At 47.9% G+C, this 12,586-nt stretch overlaps 1 long non-coding RNA gene across 1 annotated transcript in view; it reads left to right on the top strand.

The window, feature by feature from the left end:
- LOC125774473 (uncharacterized) overlaps positions 1-12,241 on the top strand; it is a 79,322-nt gene extending 67,081 nt beyond the window's left edge. Inside the window, exon 3 of the long non-coding RNA XR_007420938.1 lies at positions 11,837-12,241. This is a non-coding gene — a long non-coding RNA (uncharacterized LOC125774473). The remainder of the gene's footprint in view (positions 1-11,836) is intronic.
- The last annotated feature ends 345 nt before the right edge of the window (positions 12,242-12,586 follow it).

The raw sequence follows: 12,586 nt of genomic DNA, 5'->3' as shown, positions 1-12,586 counted from the left end.
AAGGTGTCTTGGCTAATTTGTCTCGGCTAAGGTGTCTTGGCTAATGTGTCTTGGCTAAGGTGTCTTGGCTAAGGTGTCTTGGCTAAGGTGTCTTGGCTAAGGTGTCTTGGCTAAGGTGTCTTGGCTAAGGTGTCTTGGCTAAGGTGTCTTGGCTAATGTGTCTCGGCCAAAGTGTCTTGGCTAAGGTGTCTTGGCTAAAGTGTCTTGGCTAATGTGTCTCGGCTAAGGTGTCTTGGCTAAGGTGTCTTGGCTAAGGTGTCTTTGCTAAGGTGTCTTGGCTAATGTGTCTCGGCTAAGGTGTCTTGGCTAATGTGTCTTGGCTAAGGTGTCTTGGCTAAGATGTCTTGGCTAAGGTGTCTTGGCTAAGGTGTCTTGGCTAAGGTGTCTTGGCTAATGTGTCTCGGCTAATGTGTCTTGGCTAAGGTGTCTTGGCTAATGTGTCTCGGCTAATGTGTCTTGGCTAAGGTGTCTTGGCTAAGGTGTCTTGGCTAAGGTGTCTTGGCTAAGGTGTCTTGGCTAAGGTGTCTTGGCTAAGGTGTCTTGGCTAAGGTGTCTTGGCTAAGGTGTCTTGGCTAAGGTGTCTTGGCTAAGGTGTCTTGGCTAAGGTGTCTTGGCTAAGGTGTCTTGGCTAATGTGTCTTGGCTAATGTGTCTCGGCTAAGGTGTCTTGGCTAATGTGTCTTGGCTAAGGTGTCTTGGCTAAGGTGTCTTGGCTAAGGTGTCTTGGCTAAGGTGTCTCGGCTAAGGTGTCTTGGCTAATGTGTCTTGGCTAAGGTGTCTTGGCTAAGGTGTCTTGGCTAATTTGTCTCGGCTAAGGTGTCTTGGCTAATGTGTCTTGGCTAAGGTGTCTTGGCTAAGGTGTCTTGGCTAAGGTGTCTTGGCTAAGGTGTCTTGGCTAATGTGTCTCGGCTAATGTGTCTTGGCTAAGGTGTCTCGGCTAATGTGTCTTGGCTAAGGTGTCTTGGCTAAGGTGTCTTGGCTAAGGTGTCTTGGCTAAGGTGTCTTGGCTAAGGTGTCTTGGCTAAGGTGTCTTGGCTAATGTGTCTCGGCTAATGTGTCTTGGCTAAGGTGTCTTGGCTAATGTCTCTCGGCTAATGTGTCTTGGCTAAGGTGTCTCGGCTAATGTGTCTTGGCTAAGGTGTCTTGGCTAAGGTGTCTTGGCTAAGGTGTCTTGGCTAAGGTGTCTTGGCTAAGGTGTCTTGGCTAAGGTGTTTTGGCTAAGGTGTCTTGGCTAAGGTGTCTTGGCTAAGGTGTCTTGGCTAATGTGTCTTGGCTAAGGTGTCTTGGCTAAGGTGTCTTGGCTAAGGTGTCTTGGCTAAGGTGTCTTGGCTAAGGTGTCTTGGCTAAGGTGTCTTGGCTAAGGTGTCTTGGCTAAGGTGTCTTGGCTAAGGTGTCTTGGCTAATGTGTCTTGGCTAAGGTGTCTTGGCTAATGTGTCTTGGCTAAGGTGTCTTGGCTAAGGTGTCTTGGCTAAGGTGTCTCGGCTAATGTGTCTTGGCTAATGTGTCTTGGCTAAGGTGTCTTGGCTAAGGTGTCTTGGCTAAGGTGTCTTGGCTAAGGTGTCTTGGCTAAGGTGTCTTGGCTAAGGTGTCTTGGCTAAGGTGTCTTGGCTAAAGTGTCTCGGCTAAGGTGTCTGGGCTAATGTGTCTCGGCTAATGTGTCTCGGCTAATGTGTCTTGGCTAAGGTGTCTTGGCTAAGGTGTCTTGGCTAATGTGTCTTGGCTAATGTGTCTTGGCTAATGTGTCTTCTCTAAGGTGTCTTGGCTAACGTGTCTTGGCTAAGGTGTCTTGGCTAATGTGTCTTGGCTAATGTGTCTCGGTTAAGGTGTCTTGGCTAATGTGTCTTGGCTAAGGTGTCTTGGCTAAGGTGTCTTGGCTAAGGTGTCTTGGCTAAGGTGTCTTGGCTAAGGTGTCGTGGCTAAGGTGTCTTGGCTAATGTGTCTTGGCTAAGGTGTCTTGGCTAAGGTGTCTTGGCTAAGGTGTCTTGGCTAATGTTTCTCGGCTAAGGTGTCTTGGCTAAAGTGTCTTGGCTAATGTGTCTCGGCTAAGGTGTCTTGGCTAATGTGTCTTGGCTAAGGTGTCTTGGCTAAGGTGTCTTGGCTAAGGTGTCTTGGCTAAGGTGTCTTGGCTAAGGTGTCTTGGCTAATGTGTCTCGGCTAAGGTGTCTTGGCTAATGTATCTTGGCTAAAGTGTCTTGGCTAAAGTGTCTTGGCTAATGTGTCTCAGTTAATGTGTCTTGGCTAATGTGTCTTGGCTAAGGTGTCTTGGCTAAGCTGTCTTGGCTAAGGTGTCTTGGCTAAAGTGTCTTGGCTAATGTGTCTTGGCTAAGGTGTCTTGGCTAAGGTGTCTTGGCTAAAGTGTCTTGGCTAATGTGTCTTGGCTAAGGTGTCTTGGCTAAAGTGTCTTGGCTAAGGTGTCTTGGCTTAAGTGTCTCTCCTAAAGTGTCTTCGCTAAGGTGTCTTGGCTAATGTGTCTCGGCTAAGGTGTCTTGGCTAATGTGTCTTGGCTAAGGTGTCTTGGCTAAGGTGTCTTGGCTAAGGTGTCTTGGCTAAGGTGTCTTGGCTAAGGTGTCTTGGCTAAGGTGTCTTGGCTAAGGTGTCTTGGCTAATGTGTCTTGGCTAATGTGTCTTGGCTAAGGTGTCTTGGCTAATGTGTCTTGGCTAAGGTGTCTTGGCTAATGTGTCTTGGCTAATGTGTCTTGGCTAAGGTGTCTTGGCTAAGGTGTCTTGGCTAATGTGTCTTGGCTAAAGTGTCTTGGCTAATGTGTCTTGGCTAAGGTGTCTTGGCTAATGTGTCTCGGCTAAGGTGTCTTGGCTAATGTGTCTTGGCTAATGTGTCTTGGCTAAGGTGTCTTGGCTAAGGTGTCTTGGCTAAGGTGTCTCGGCTAATGTGTCTTGGCTAATGTGTCTTGGCTAAGGTGTCTTGGCTAATTTGTCTTGGCTAAGGTGTCTTGGCTAAGGTGTCTTGGCTAAGGTGTCTTGGCTAAGGTGTCTTGGCTAATGTGTCTTGGCTAAGGTGTCTTGGCTAATGTGTCTTGGCTAAGGTGTCTTGGCTAAGGTGTCTTGGCTAAGGTGTCTTGGCTAAGGTGTCTTGGCTAATGTGTCTTGGCTAAGGTGTCTTGGCTAAGGTGTCTTGGCTAAGGTGTCTTGGCTAATGTGTCTTGGCTAATGTGTCTTGGCTAATGTGTCTCGGCTAATGTGTCTTGGCTAATGTGTCTTGGCTAAGGTGTCTTGGCTAAGGTGTCTTGGCTAATGTGTCTCGGCTAATGTGTCTTGGCTAAGGTGTCTTGGCTAAGGTGTCTTGGCTAAGGTGTCTTGGCTAATGTGTCTTGGCTAATGTGTCTCGGCTAAGGTGTCTTGGCTAATGTGTCTTGGCTAAGGTGTCTTGGCTAAGGTGTCTTGGCTAAGGTGTCTTGGCTAAGGTGTCTTGGCTAAGGTGTCTTGGCTAAGGTGTCTTGGCTAAGGTGTCTTGGCTAAGGTGTCTTGGCTAATGTGTTTTGGCTAAGGTGTCTTGGCTAAGGTGTCTTGGCTAAGGTGTCTTGGCTAATGTGTCTTGGCTAAGGTGTCTCGGCTAAGGTATCTTGGCTTAAGTGTCTCGGCTAAAGTGTCTTCGCTAAGGTGTCTTGGCTAATGTGTCTCGGCTAAGGTGTCTTGGCTAAGGTGTCTTGGCTAAGGTGTCTTGGCTAAGGTGTCTTGGCTAAGGTGTCTTGGCTAAGGTGTCTTGGCTAATGTGTCTTGGCTAAGGTGTCTTGGCTAAGGTGTCTTGGCTAAGGTGTCTTGGCTAATGTGTCTTGGCTAAGGTGTCTCGGCTAAGGTGTCTTGGCTTAAGTGTCTCGTCTAAAGTGTCTTCGCTTAGGTGTCTTGGCTAATGTGTCTCGGCTAAGGTGTCTTGGCTAATGTGTCTTGGCTAAGGTGTCTTGGCTAAGGTGTCTTGGCTAAGGTGTCTTGGCTAAGGTGTCTTGGCTAATGTGTCTTGGCTAATGTGTCTTCTCTAAGGTGTCTTGGCTAATGTGTCTTGGCTAATGTGTCTTGGCTAAGGTGTCTTGGCTAATGTGTCTTGGCTAAAGTGTCTTGGCTAAGGTGTCTTGGCTAAGGTGTCTTGGCTAAGGTGTCTTGGCTAAGGTGTCTTGGCTAATGTGTCTTGGCTAATGTGTCTCGGCTAATGTGTCTTAGCTAAGGTGTCTTGGATAAGGTGTCTTGGCTAATGTGTCTTGGCTAAGGTGTCTTGGCTAATGTGTCTCGGCTAAGGTGTCTTGGCTAATGTGTCTTGGCTAATGTGTCTTGGCTAAGGTGTCTTGGCTAAGGTGTCTTGGCTAAGGTGTCTCGGCTAATGTGTCTTGGCTAATGTGTCTTGGCTAAGGTGTCTTGGCTAAGGTGTCTTGGCTAAGGTGTCTTGGCTTAGGTGTCTTGGCTAAGGTGTCTTGGCTAATGTGTCTCGGCTAAGGTGTCTTGGCTAATGTGTCTTGGCTAAGGTGTCTTGGCTAAGGTGTCTTGGCTAAGGTGTCTTGGCTAAGGTGTCTTGGCTAAGGTGTCTTGGCTAATGTGTCTTGGCTAATGTGTCTCGGCTAATGTGTCTTAGCTAAGGTGTCTTGGCTAAGGTGTCTTGGCTAATGTGTCTTGGCTAAGGTGTCTTGGCTAAGGTGTCTTGGCTAAGGTGTCTTGGTTAAGGTGTCTTGGCTAAGGTGTCTTGGCTAATGTGTCTCGGCTAAGGTGTCTCGGCTAAGGTGTCTTGGCTAAAGTGTCTTGGCTAATGTGTCTTGGCTAAGGTGTCTTGGCTAAGGTGTCTTGGCTAAGGTGTCTCGGCTAATGTGTCTTGGCTAATGTGTCTTGGCTAAGGTGTCTTGGCTAAGGTGTCTTGGCTAAGGTGTCTTGGCTAAGGTGTCTTGGCTAAGGTGTCTTGGCTAATGTGTCTTGGCTAAGGTGTCTTGGCTAAGGTGTCTTGGCTAAGGTGTCTTGGCTAATGTGTCTTGGCTAAGGTGTCTCGGCTAAGGTGTCTTGGCTTAAGTGTCTCGGCTAAAGTGTCTTCGCTAAGGTGTCTTGGCTAATGTGTCTCGGCTAAGGTGTCTTGGCTAATGTGTCTTGGCTAAGGTGTCTTGGCTAAGGTGTCTTGGCTAAGGTGTCTTGGCTAATGTGTCTTGGCTAAGGTGTCTTGGCTAAGGTGTCTTGGCTAAGGTGTCTTGGCTAATGTGTCTTGGCTAATGTGTCTCGGCTAATGTGTCTTAGCTAAGGTGTCTTGGCTAAGGTGTCTTGGCTAAGGTGTCTTGGCTAAGGTGTCTTGGCTAAGGTGTCTTGGCTAATGTGTCTCGGCTAATGTGTCTTGGCTAATGTGTCTTGGCTAAGGTGTCTTGGCTAAGGTGTCTTGGCTAAGGTGTCTTGGCTAAGGTGTCTTGGCTAATGTGTCTTGGCTAATGTGTCTTGGCTAATGTGTCTTGGCTAATGTGTCTTGGCTAATGTGTCTCGGCTAATGTGTCTTGGCTAAGGTGTCTTGGCTAATGTGTCTCGGCTAATGTGTCTTGGCTAAGGTGTCTCGGCTAATGTGTCTTGGCTAAGGTGTCTTGGCCAAAGTGTCTTGGCTAAGGTGTCTTGGCTAAAGTGTCTTGGCTAATGTGTCTTGGCTAATGTGTCTTGGCTAAGGTGTCTTGGCTAATGTGTCTTGGCTAATGTGTCTTGGCTAATGTGTCTTGGCTAATGTGTCTTGGCTAAGATGTCTTGGCTAAGGTGTCTTGGCTAAGGTGTCTTGGCTAAGGTGTCTTGGCTAAGGTGTCTTGGCTAAGGTGTCTTGGCTAAGGTGTCTTGGCTAAGGTGTCTTGGCTAAGGTGTCTTGGCTAATGTGTCTCGGCTAATGTGTCTCGGCTAATGTGTCTTGGCTAAGGTGTCTTGGCTAATGTGTCTCGGCTAATGTGTCTTGGCTAAGGTGTCTCGGCTAATGTGTCTTGGCTAAGGTGTCTTGGCTAAGGTGTCTTGGCCAAGGTGTCTTGGCTAAGGTGTCTTGGCTAATGTGTCTTGGCTAATGTGTCTCGGCTAAGGTGTCTTGGCTAATGTGTCTTGGCTAAGGTGTCTTGGCTAAGGTGTCTTGGCTAAGGTGTCTTGGCTAAGGTGTCTTGGCTAAGGTGTCTTGGCTAAGGTGTCTTGGCTAAGGTGTCTTGGCTAATGTGTCTTGGCTAAGGTGTCTTGGCTAAGGTGTCTTGGCTAAGGTGTCTTGGCTAAGGTGTCTTGGCTAAGGTGTCTTGGCTAATGTGTCTTGGCTAATGTGTCTTGGCTAAAGTGTCTTGGCTAATGTGTCTTGGCTAAGGTGTCTTGGCTAATGTGTCTTGGCTAATGTGTCTTGGCTAAGGTGTCTTGGCTAAGGTGTCTTGGCTAAGGTGTCTTGGCTAAAGTGTCTTGGCTAATGTGTCTTGGCTAATGTGTCTTGGCTAATGTGTCTTGGCTTATGTGTCTTGGCTAAGGTGTCTTGGCTAAGGTGTCTTGGCTAAGGTGTCTTGGCTAAGGTGTCTTGGCTAAGGTGTCTTGGCTAAGGTGTCTTGGCTAAGGTGTCTTGGCTAAGGTGTCTTGGCTAATGTGTCTTGGCTAAGGTGTCTTGGCTAAGGTGTCTTGGCTAAGGTGTCTTGGCTAATGTGTCTTGGCTAAGGTGTCTTGGCTAAGGTGTCTTGGCTAAGGTGTCTTGGCTAAGGTGTCTTGGCTAAAGTGTCTTGGCTAATGTGTCTCGGCTAAGGTGTCTTGGCTAATGTGTCTTGGCTAATGTGTCTCGGCTAAGGTGTCTTGGCTAATGTGTCTTGGCTAATGTGTCTCGGCTAAGGTGTCTTGGCTAATGTGTCTTGGCTAAGGTGTCTTGGCTAAGGTGTCTTGGCTAAGGTGTCTTGGCTAAGGTGTCTTGGCTAAGGTGTCTTGGCTAAGGTGTCTTGGCTAAGGTGTCTTGGCTAATGTGTCTTGGCTAAGGTGTCTTGGCTAAGGTGTCTTGGCTAAGGTGTCTTGGCTAATGTGTCTTGGCTAAGGTGTCTTGGCTAAGGTGTCTTGGCTAATGTGTCTTGGCTAAGGTGTCTTGGCTAATGTGTCTCGGCTAAGGTGTCTTGGCTAAGGTGTCTTGGCTAATGTGTCTTGGCTAAGGTGTCTTGGCTAATGTGTCTTGGCTAAGGTGTCTTGGCTAAGGTGTCTTGGCTAAGGTGTCTTGGCTAATGTGTCTCGGCTAAGGTGTCTTGGCTAATGTGTCTTGGCTAAGGTGTCTTGGCTAATGTGTCTTGGCTAAGGTGTCTTGGCTAAGGTGTCTTGGCTAAGGTGTCTTGGCTAAGGTGTCTTTTCTAATGTGTCTCGGCTTAGGTGTCTTGGCTAATGTGTCTTGGCTAAGGTGTCTTGGCTAAGGTGTCTTGGCTAAGGTGTCTTGGCTAAGGTGTCTTGGCTAAGGTGTCTTGGCTAATGTGTCTCGGCTAAGGTGTCTTGGCTAAGGTGTCTTGGCTAAGGTGTCTTGGCTAAGGTGTCTCGGCTAAAGTGTCTTGGTTAAGGTGTCTTGGCTAAGGTGTCTTGGCTAATGTGTCTTGGCTAATGTGTCTTGGCTAAGGTGTCTTGGCTAAGGTGTCTTGGCTAAGGTGTCTCGGCTAAAGTGTCTTGGCTAAGGTGTCTTGGCTAAGGTGTCTTGGCTAATGTGTCTTGGCTAAGGTGTCTTGGCTAAGGTGTCTTGGCTAATGTGTCTCGGCTAATGTGTCTTGGCTAAGGTGTCTTGGCTAAGGTGTCTTGGCTAATGTGTCTCGGCTAAGGTGTCTTGGCTAATGTGTCTTGGCTAAGGTGTCTTGGCTAAGGTGTCTCGGCTAAGGTGTCTTGGCTAATGTGTCTCGGCTAAGGTTTTTTTTTTTTTTTTTTACAAGGAGTATAAAATCTTCGAAAGACACCCACAGTGGGGGACATGGGATTTTTACCCAGTAAAAAACTCTCCTTGAACCCTCTGCACCCTCCCACGGAATCACCTCGCGGTATTACTTCATGGGAGGGGCAGTGCTGTGTACTTAGTCTACTTGGTACGTACTAGCAACATATAACACTCTCGAGCACATGTAGGTTTTACACTGCCTCGGCTAAGGTGTCTTGGCTAATGTGTCTTGGCTAAGGTGTCTTGGCTAAGGTGTCTTGGCTAATGTGTCTCGGCTAAAGTGTCTTGGCTAAGGTGTCTTGGCTAAGGTGTCTTGGCTAAGGTGTCTTGGCTAATGTGTCTCGGCTAATGTGTCTCGGCTAAGGTGTCTTGGCTAAGGTGTCTTGGCTAAGGTGTCTTGGCTAAGGTGTCTTGGCTAAGGTGTCTTGGCTAATGTGTCTCGGCTAAAGTGTCTTGGCTAAGGTGTCTTGGCTAAGGTGTCTTGGCTAAGGTGTCTTGGCTAAGGTGTCTTGGCTAAGGTGTCTTGGCTAAGGTGTCTTGGCTAATGTGTCTCGGCTAAGGTGTCTTGGCTAAAGTGTCTTGGCTAATGTGTCTCGGCTAAGGTGTCTTGGCTAATGTGTCTTGGCTAAGGTGTCTTGGCTAAGGTGTCTTGGCTAAGGTGTCTTGGCTAAGGTGTCTTGGCTAAGGTGTCTTGGCTAAGGTGTCTTGGCTAATGTGTCTTGGCTAAGGTGTCTTGGCTAATGTGTCTTGGCTAAGGTGTCTTGGCTGATGTGTCTCGGCTAAGGTGTCTTGGCTAAGGTGTCTTGGCTAATGTGTCTTGGCTAAGGTGTCTTGGCTAAGGTGTCTTGGCTAATGTGTCTTGGCTAAAGTGTCTTGGCTAATGTGTCTTGGCTAATGTGTTTTGGCTAAGGTGTCTTGGCTAATGTGTCTTGGCTAAGGTGTCTTGGCTAAGGTGTCTTGGCTAAGGTGTCTTGGCTAATGTGTCTTGGCTAAGGTGTCTCGGCTAATGTGTCTTGGCTAAGGTGTCTTAGCTAAGGTGTCTTGGCTAATGTGTTTTGGCTAAGGTGTCTTGGCTAAGGTGTCTTGGCTAAGGTGTCTTGGCTAAGGTGTCTTGGCTAATGTGTCTTGGCTAAGGTGTCTTGGCTAATGTGTCTCGGCTAAGGTGTCTTGGCTAAGGTGTCTTGGCTAATGTGTCTCGGCTAAGGTGTCTTGGCTAAGGTGTCTTGGCTAAGGTGTCTCGGCTAATGTGTCTTGGCTAAGGTGTCTTAGCTAAGGTGTCTTGGCTAATGTGTTTTGGCTAAGGTGTCTTGGCTAATGTGTCTTGGCTAAGGTGTCTTGGCTAAGGTGTCTTGGCTAAGGTGTCTTGGCTAAGGTGTCTTGGCTAAGGTGTCTTGGCTAATGTGTCTTGGCTAATGTGTCTTGGCTAAGGTGTCTTGGCTTATGTGTCTTGGCTAAGGTGTCTTGGCTAAGGTGTCTTGGCTAAGGTGTCTTGGCTAATGTGTCTCGGCTAAGGTGTCTTGGCTAAGGTGTCTTGGCTAATGTGTCTTGGCTAAGGTGTCTTGGCTAAGGTGTCTTGGCTAATGTGTCTCGGCTAAGGTGTCTTGGCTAAGGTGTCTTGGCTAATGTGTCTTGGCTAATGTGTCTCGGCTAATGTGTCTTGGCTAAGGTGTCTTGGCTAAGGTGTCTTGGCTAATGTGTCTCGGCTAAAGTGTCTTGGCTAAGGTGTCTTGGCTAAAGTGTCTTGGCTAAGGTGTCTTGGCTAAGGTGTCTTGGCTAAGGTGTCTTGGCTAAGGTGTCTTGGCTAAGGTGTCTTGGCTAAGGTGTCACGGCTAATGTGTCTTGGCTAATGTGTCTTGGCTAAAGTGTCTTGGCTAAGGTGTCTTGGCTAAGGTGTCTTGGCTAATGTGTCTTGGCTAAGGTGTCTTGGCTAATGTGTCTTGGCTAATGTGTCTCGGCTTATGTTTCTTGGCTAATGTGTCTTGGCTAAAGTGTCTTGGCTAATGTGTCTTGGCTAAGGTGTCTTGGCTAAGGTGTCTTGGCTAATGTGTCTTGGCTAAGGTGTCTTCGCTAATGTGTCTCGGCTAATGTGTCTTGGCTAAAGTGTCTTGGCTAAGGTGTCTTGGCTAAGGTGTCTTGGCTAATGTGTCTTGGCTAAGGTGTCTTGGCTAATGTGTCTTGGCTAAGGTGTCTTAGCTAAGGTGTCTTGGCTAATGTGTTTTGGCTAAGGTGTCTTGGCTAATGTGTCTTGGCTAAGGTGTCTTGGCTAAGGTGTCTTGGCAAAGGTGTCTTGGCTAATGTGTCTTGGCTAATGTGTCTTGGCTAAGGTGTCTTGGCTAAGGTGTCTTGGCTAAGGTGTCTTGGCTAAGGTGTCTTGGCTAATGTGTCTCGGCTAAGGTGTCTTGGCTAAGGTGTCTTGGCTAATGTGTCTTGGCTAAGGTGTCTTGGCTAATGTGTCTCGGCTAAAGTGTCTTGGCTAAGGTGTCTTGGCTAAGGTGTCTTGGCTAAGGTGTCTTGGCTAATGTGTCTCGGCTAAGGTGTCTCGGCTAAGGTGTCTTGGCTAATGTGTCTTGGCTAAAGTGTCTTGGCTAAGGTGTCTTGGCTAATGTGTCTCGGCTAAGGCTAAGGTGTCTTGGCTAAGATGCTTGGCTAAGGTGTCTTGGCTAAGGTGTCTTGGCTAAGGTGTCTTGGCTAATGTGTCTTGGCTAAGGTGTCTTGTCTAATGTGTCTTGGCTAAGGTGTCTTGGCTAAGGTGTCTTGGCTAATGTGTCTCGGCTAAAGTGTCTTGGCTAAGGTGTCTTGGCTAAAGTGTCTTGGCTAAGGTGTCTTGGCTAAGGTGTCTTGGCTAAGGTGTCTTGGCTAAGGTGTCTTGGCTAATGTGTCTTGGCTAAGGTGTCTTGGCTAAGGTGTCTTGGCTAATGTGTCTTGGCTAAGGTGTCTTGGCTAAAGTGTCTTGGCTAAGGTGTCTTGGCTAAGGTGTCTTGTCTAAGGTGTCTTGGCTAAGGTGTCTCGGCTAAGGTGTCTTGGCTAATGTGTCTTGGCTAAAGTGTCTTGGCTAAGGTGTCTCGGCTAAGGTGTCTTGGCTAAGGTGTCTTGGCTAAGGTGTCTTGGCTAATGTGTCTTGGCTAAGGTGTCTTGGCTAATGTGTCTTGGCTAAGGTGTCTTGGCTAATGTGTCTTGGCTAATGTGTCTTGGCTAAGGTGTCTTGGCTAAGGTGTCTTGGCTAATGTGTCTTGGCTAAGGTGTCTTGGCTAAGGTGTCTTGGCTAAGGTGTCTTGGCTAAGGTGTCTTGGCTAAGGTGTCTCGGCTAAGGTGTCTTGGCTAAGGTGTCTTGGCTAAGGTGTCTTGGCTAATGTGTCTCGGCTAATGTGTCTCGGCTAAGGTGTCTTGGCTAAGGTGTCTTGGCTAAGGTGTCTTGGCTAAGGTGTCTTGGCTAAGGTGTCTTGGCTAAGGTGTCTTGGCTAATGTGTCTCGGCTAAAGTGTCTTGGCTAAGGTGTCTTGGCTAAGGTGTCTTGGCTAAGGTGTCTTGGCTAATGTGTCTTGGCTAAGGTGTCTTGGCTAAGGTGTCTTGGCTAAGGTGTCTTGGCTAAGGTGTCTTGGCTAAGGTGTCTTGGCTAATGTGTCTTGGCTAAGGTGTCTTGGCTAATGTGTCTTGGCTAAGGTGTCTTGGCTGATGTGTCTCGGCTAAGGTGTCTTGGCTAAGGTGTCTTGGCTAATGTGTCTTGGCTAAGGTGTCTTGGCTAAGGTGTCTTGGCTAATGTGTCTTGGCTAAAGTGTCTTGGCTTAGGTGTCTTGGCTAATGTGTCTCGGCTAAGGTGTCTTGGCTAAGGTGTCTTGGCTAATGTGTCTCGGCTAAGGTGTCTTGGCTAAGGTGTCTTGGCTAAGGTGTCTCGGCTAATGTGTCTCGGCTAATGTGTCTTGGCTAAAGTGTCTTGGCTAAGGTCTCTTGGCTAAGGTGTCTTGGCTAATGTGTCTTGGCTAAGGTGTCTTGGCTAATGTGTCTTGGCTAAGGTGTCTTAGCTAAGGTGTCTTGGCTAATGTGTTTTGGCTAAGGTGTCTTGGCTTATGTGTCTTGGCTAAGGTGTCTTGGCTAAGGTGTCTTGGCTAAGGTGTCTTGGCTAATGTGTCTCGGCTAAGGTGTCTTGGCTAATGTGTCTTGGCTAAGGTGTCTTGGGTAATGTGTCTTGGCTAAAGTGTCTTGGCTAAGGTGTCTTGGCTAATGTGTCTCGGCTAAAGTGTCTTGGCTAAGGTGTCTTGGCTAAGGTGTCTTGGCTAAGGTGTCTTGGCTAAGGTGTCTTGGCTAATGTGTCTCGGCTAAGGTGTCTTGGCTAATGTGTCTTGGCTAATGTGTCTTGGCTAAGGTGTCTTGGCTAAGGTGTCTTGGCTAAGGTGTCTTGGCTAAGGTGTCTTGGCTAAGGTGTCTTGGCTAATGTGTCTTGGCTAAGGTGTCTTGGCTAATGTGTCTCGGCTAAGGTGTCTTGGCTAAGGTGTCTTGGCTAAGGTGTCTTGGCTAAGGTGTCTTGGCTAAGGTGTCTTGGCTAAGGTGTCTTGGCTAATGTGTCTTGGCTAAGGTGTCTCGGCTAATGTGTCTTGGCTAAGGTGTCTTAGCTAAGGTGTCTTGGCTAAAGTGTCTTGGCTAAGGTGTCTTGGCTAATGTGTCTCGGCTAAGGCTAAGGTGTCTTGGCTAAGATGCTTGGCTAAGGTGTCTTGGCTAAGGTGTCTTGGCTAATGTG

This window comes from Anopheles funestus, unplaced genomic scaffold (assembly GCF_943734845.2).
Source record: "Anopheles funestus unplaced genomic scaffold, idAnoFuneDA-416_04 scaffold_10_ctg1, whole genome shotgun sequence".
NCBI classification, from domain to species: Eukaryota; Metazoa; Arthropoda; class Insecta; order Diptera; family Culicidae; genus Anopheles; species Anopheles funestus.
Note: the sequence above shows the minus strand (reverse complement) of the source record. Positions and strands in the feature narration are given on the sequence as shown.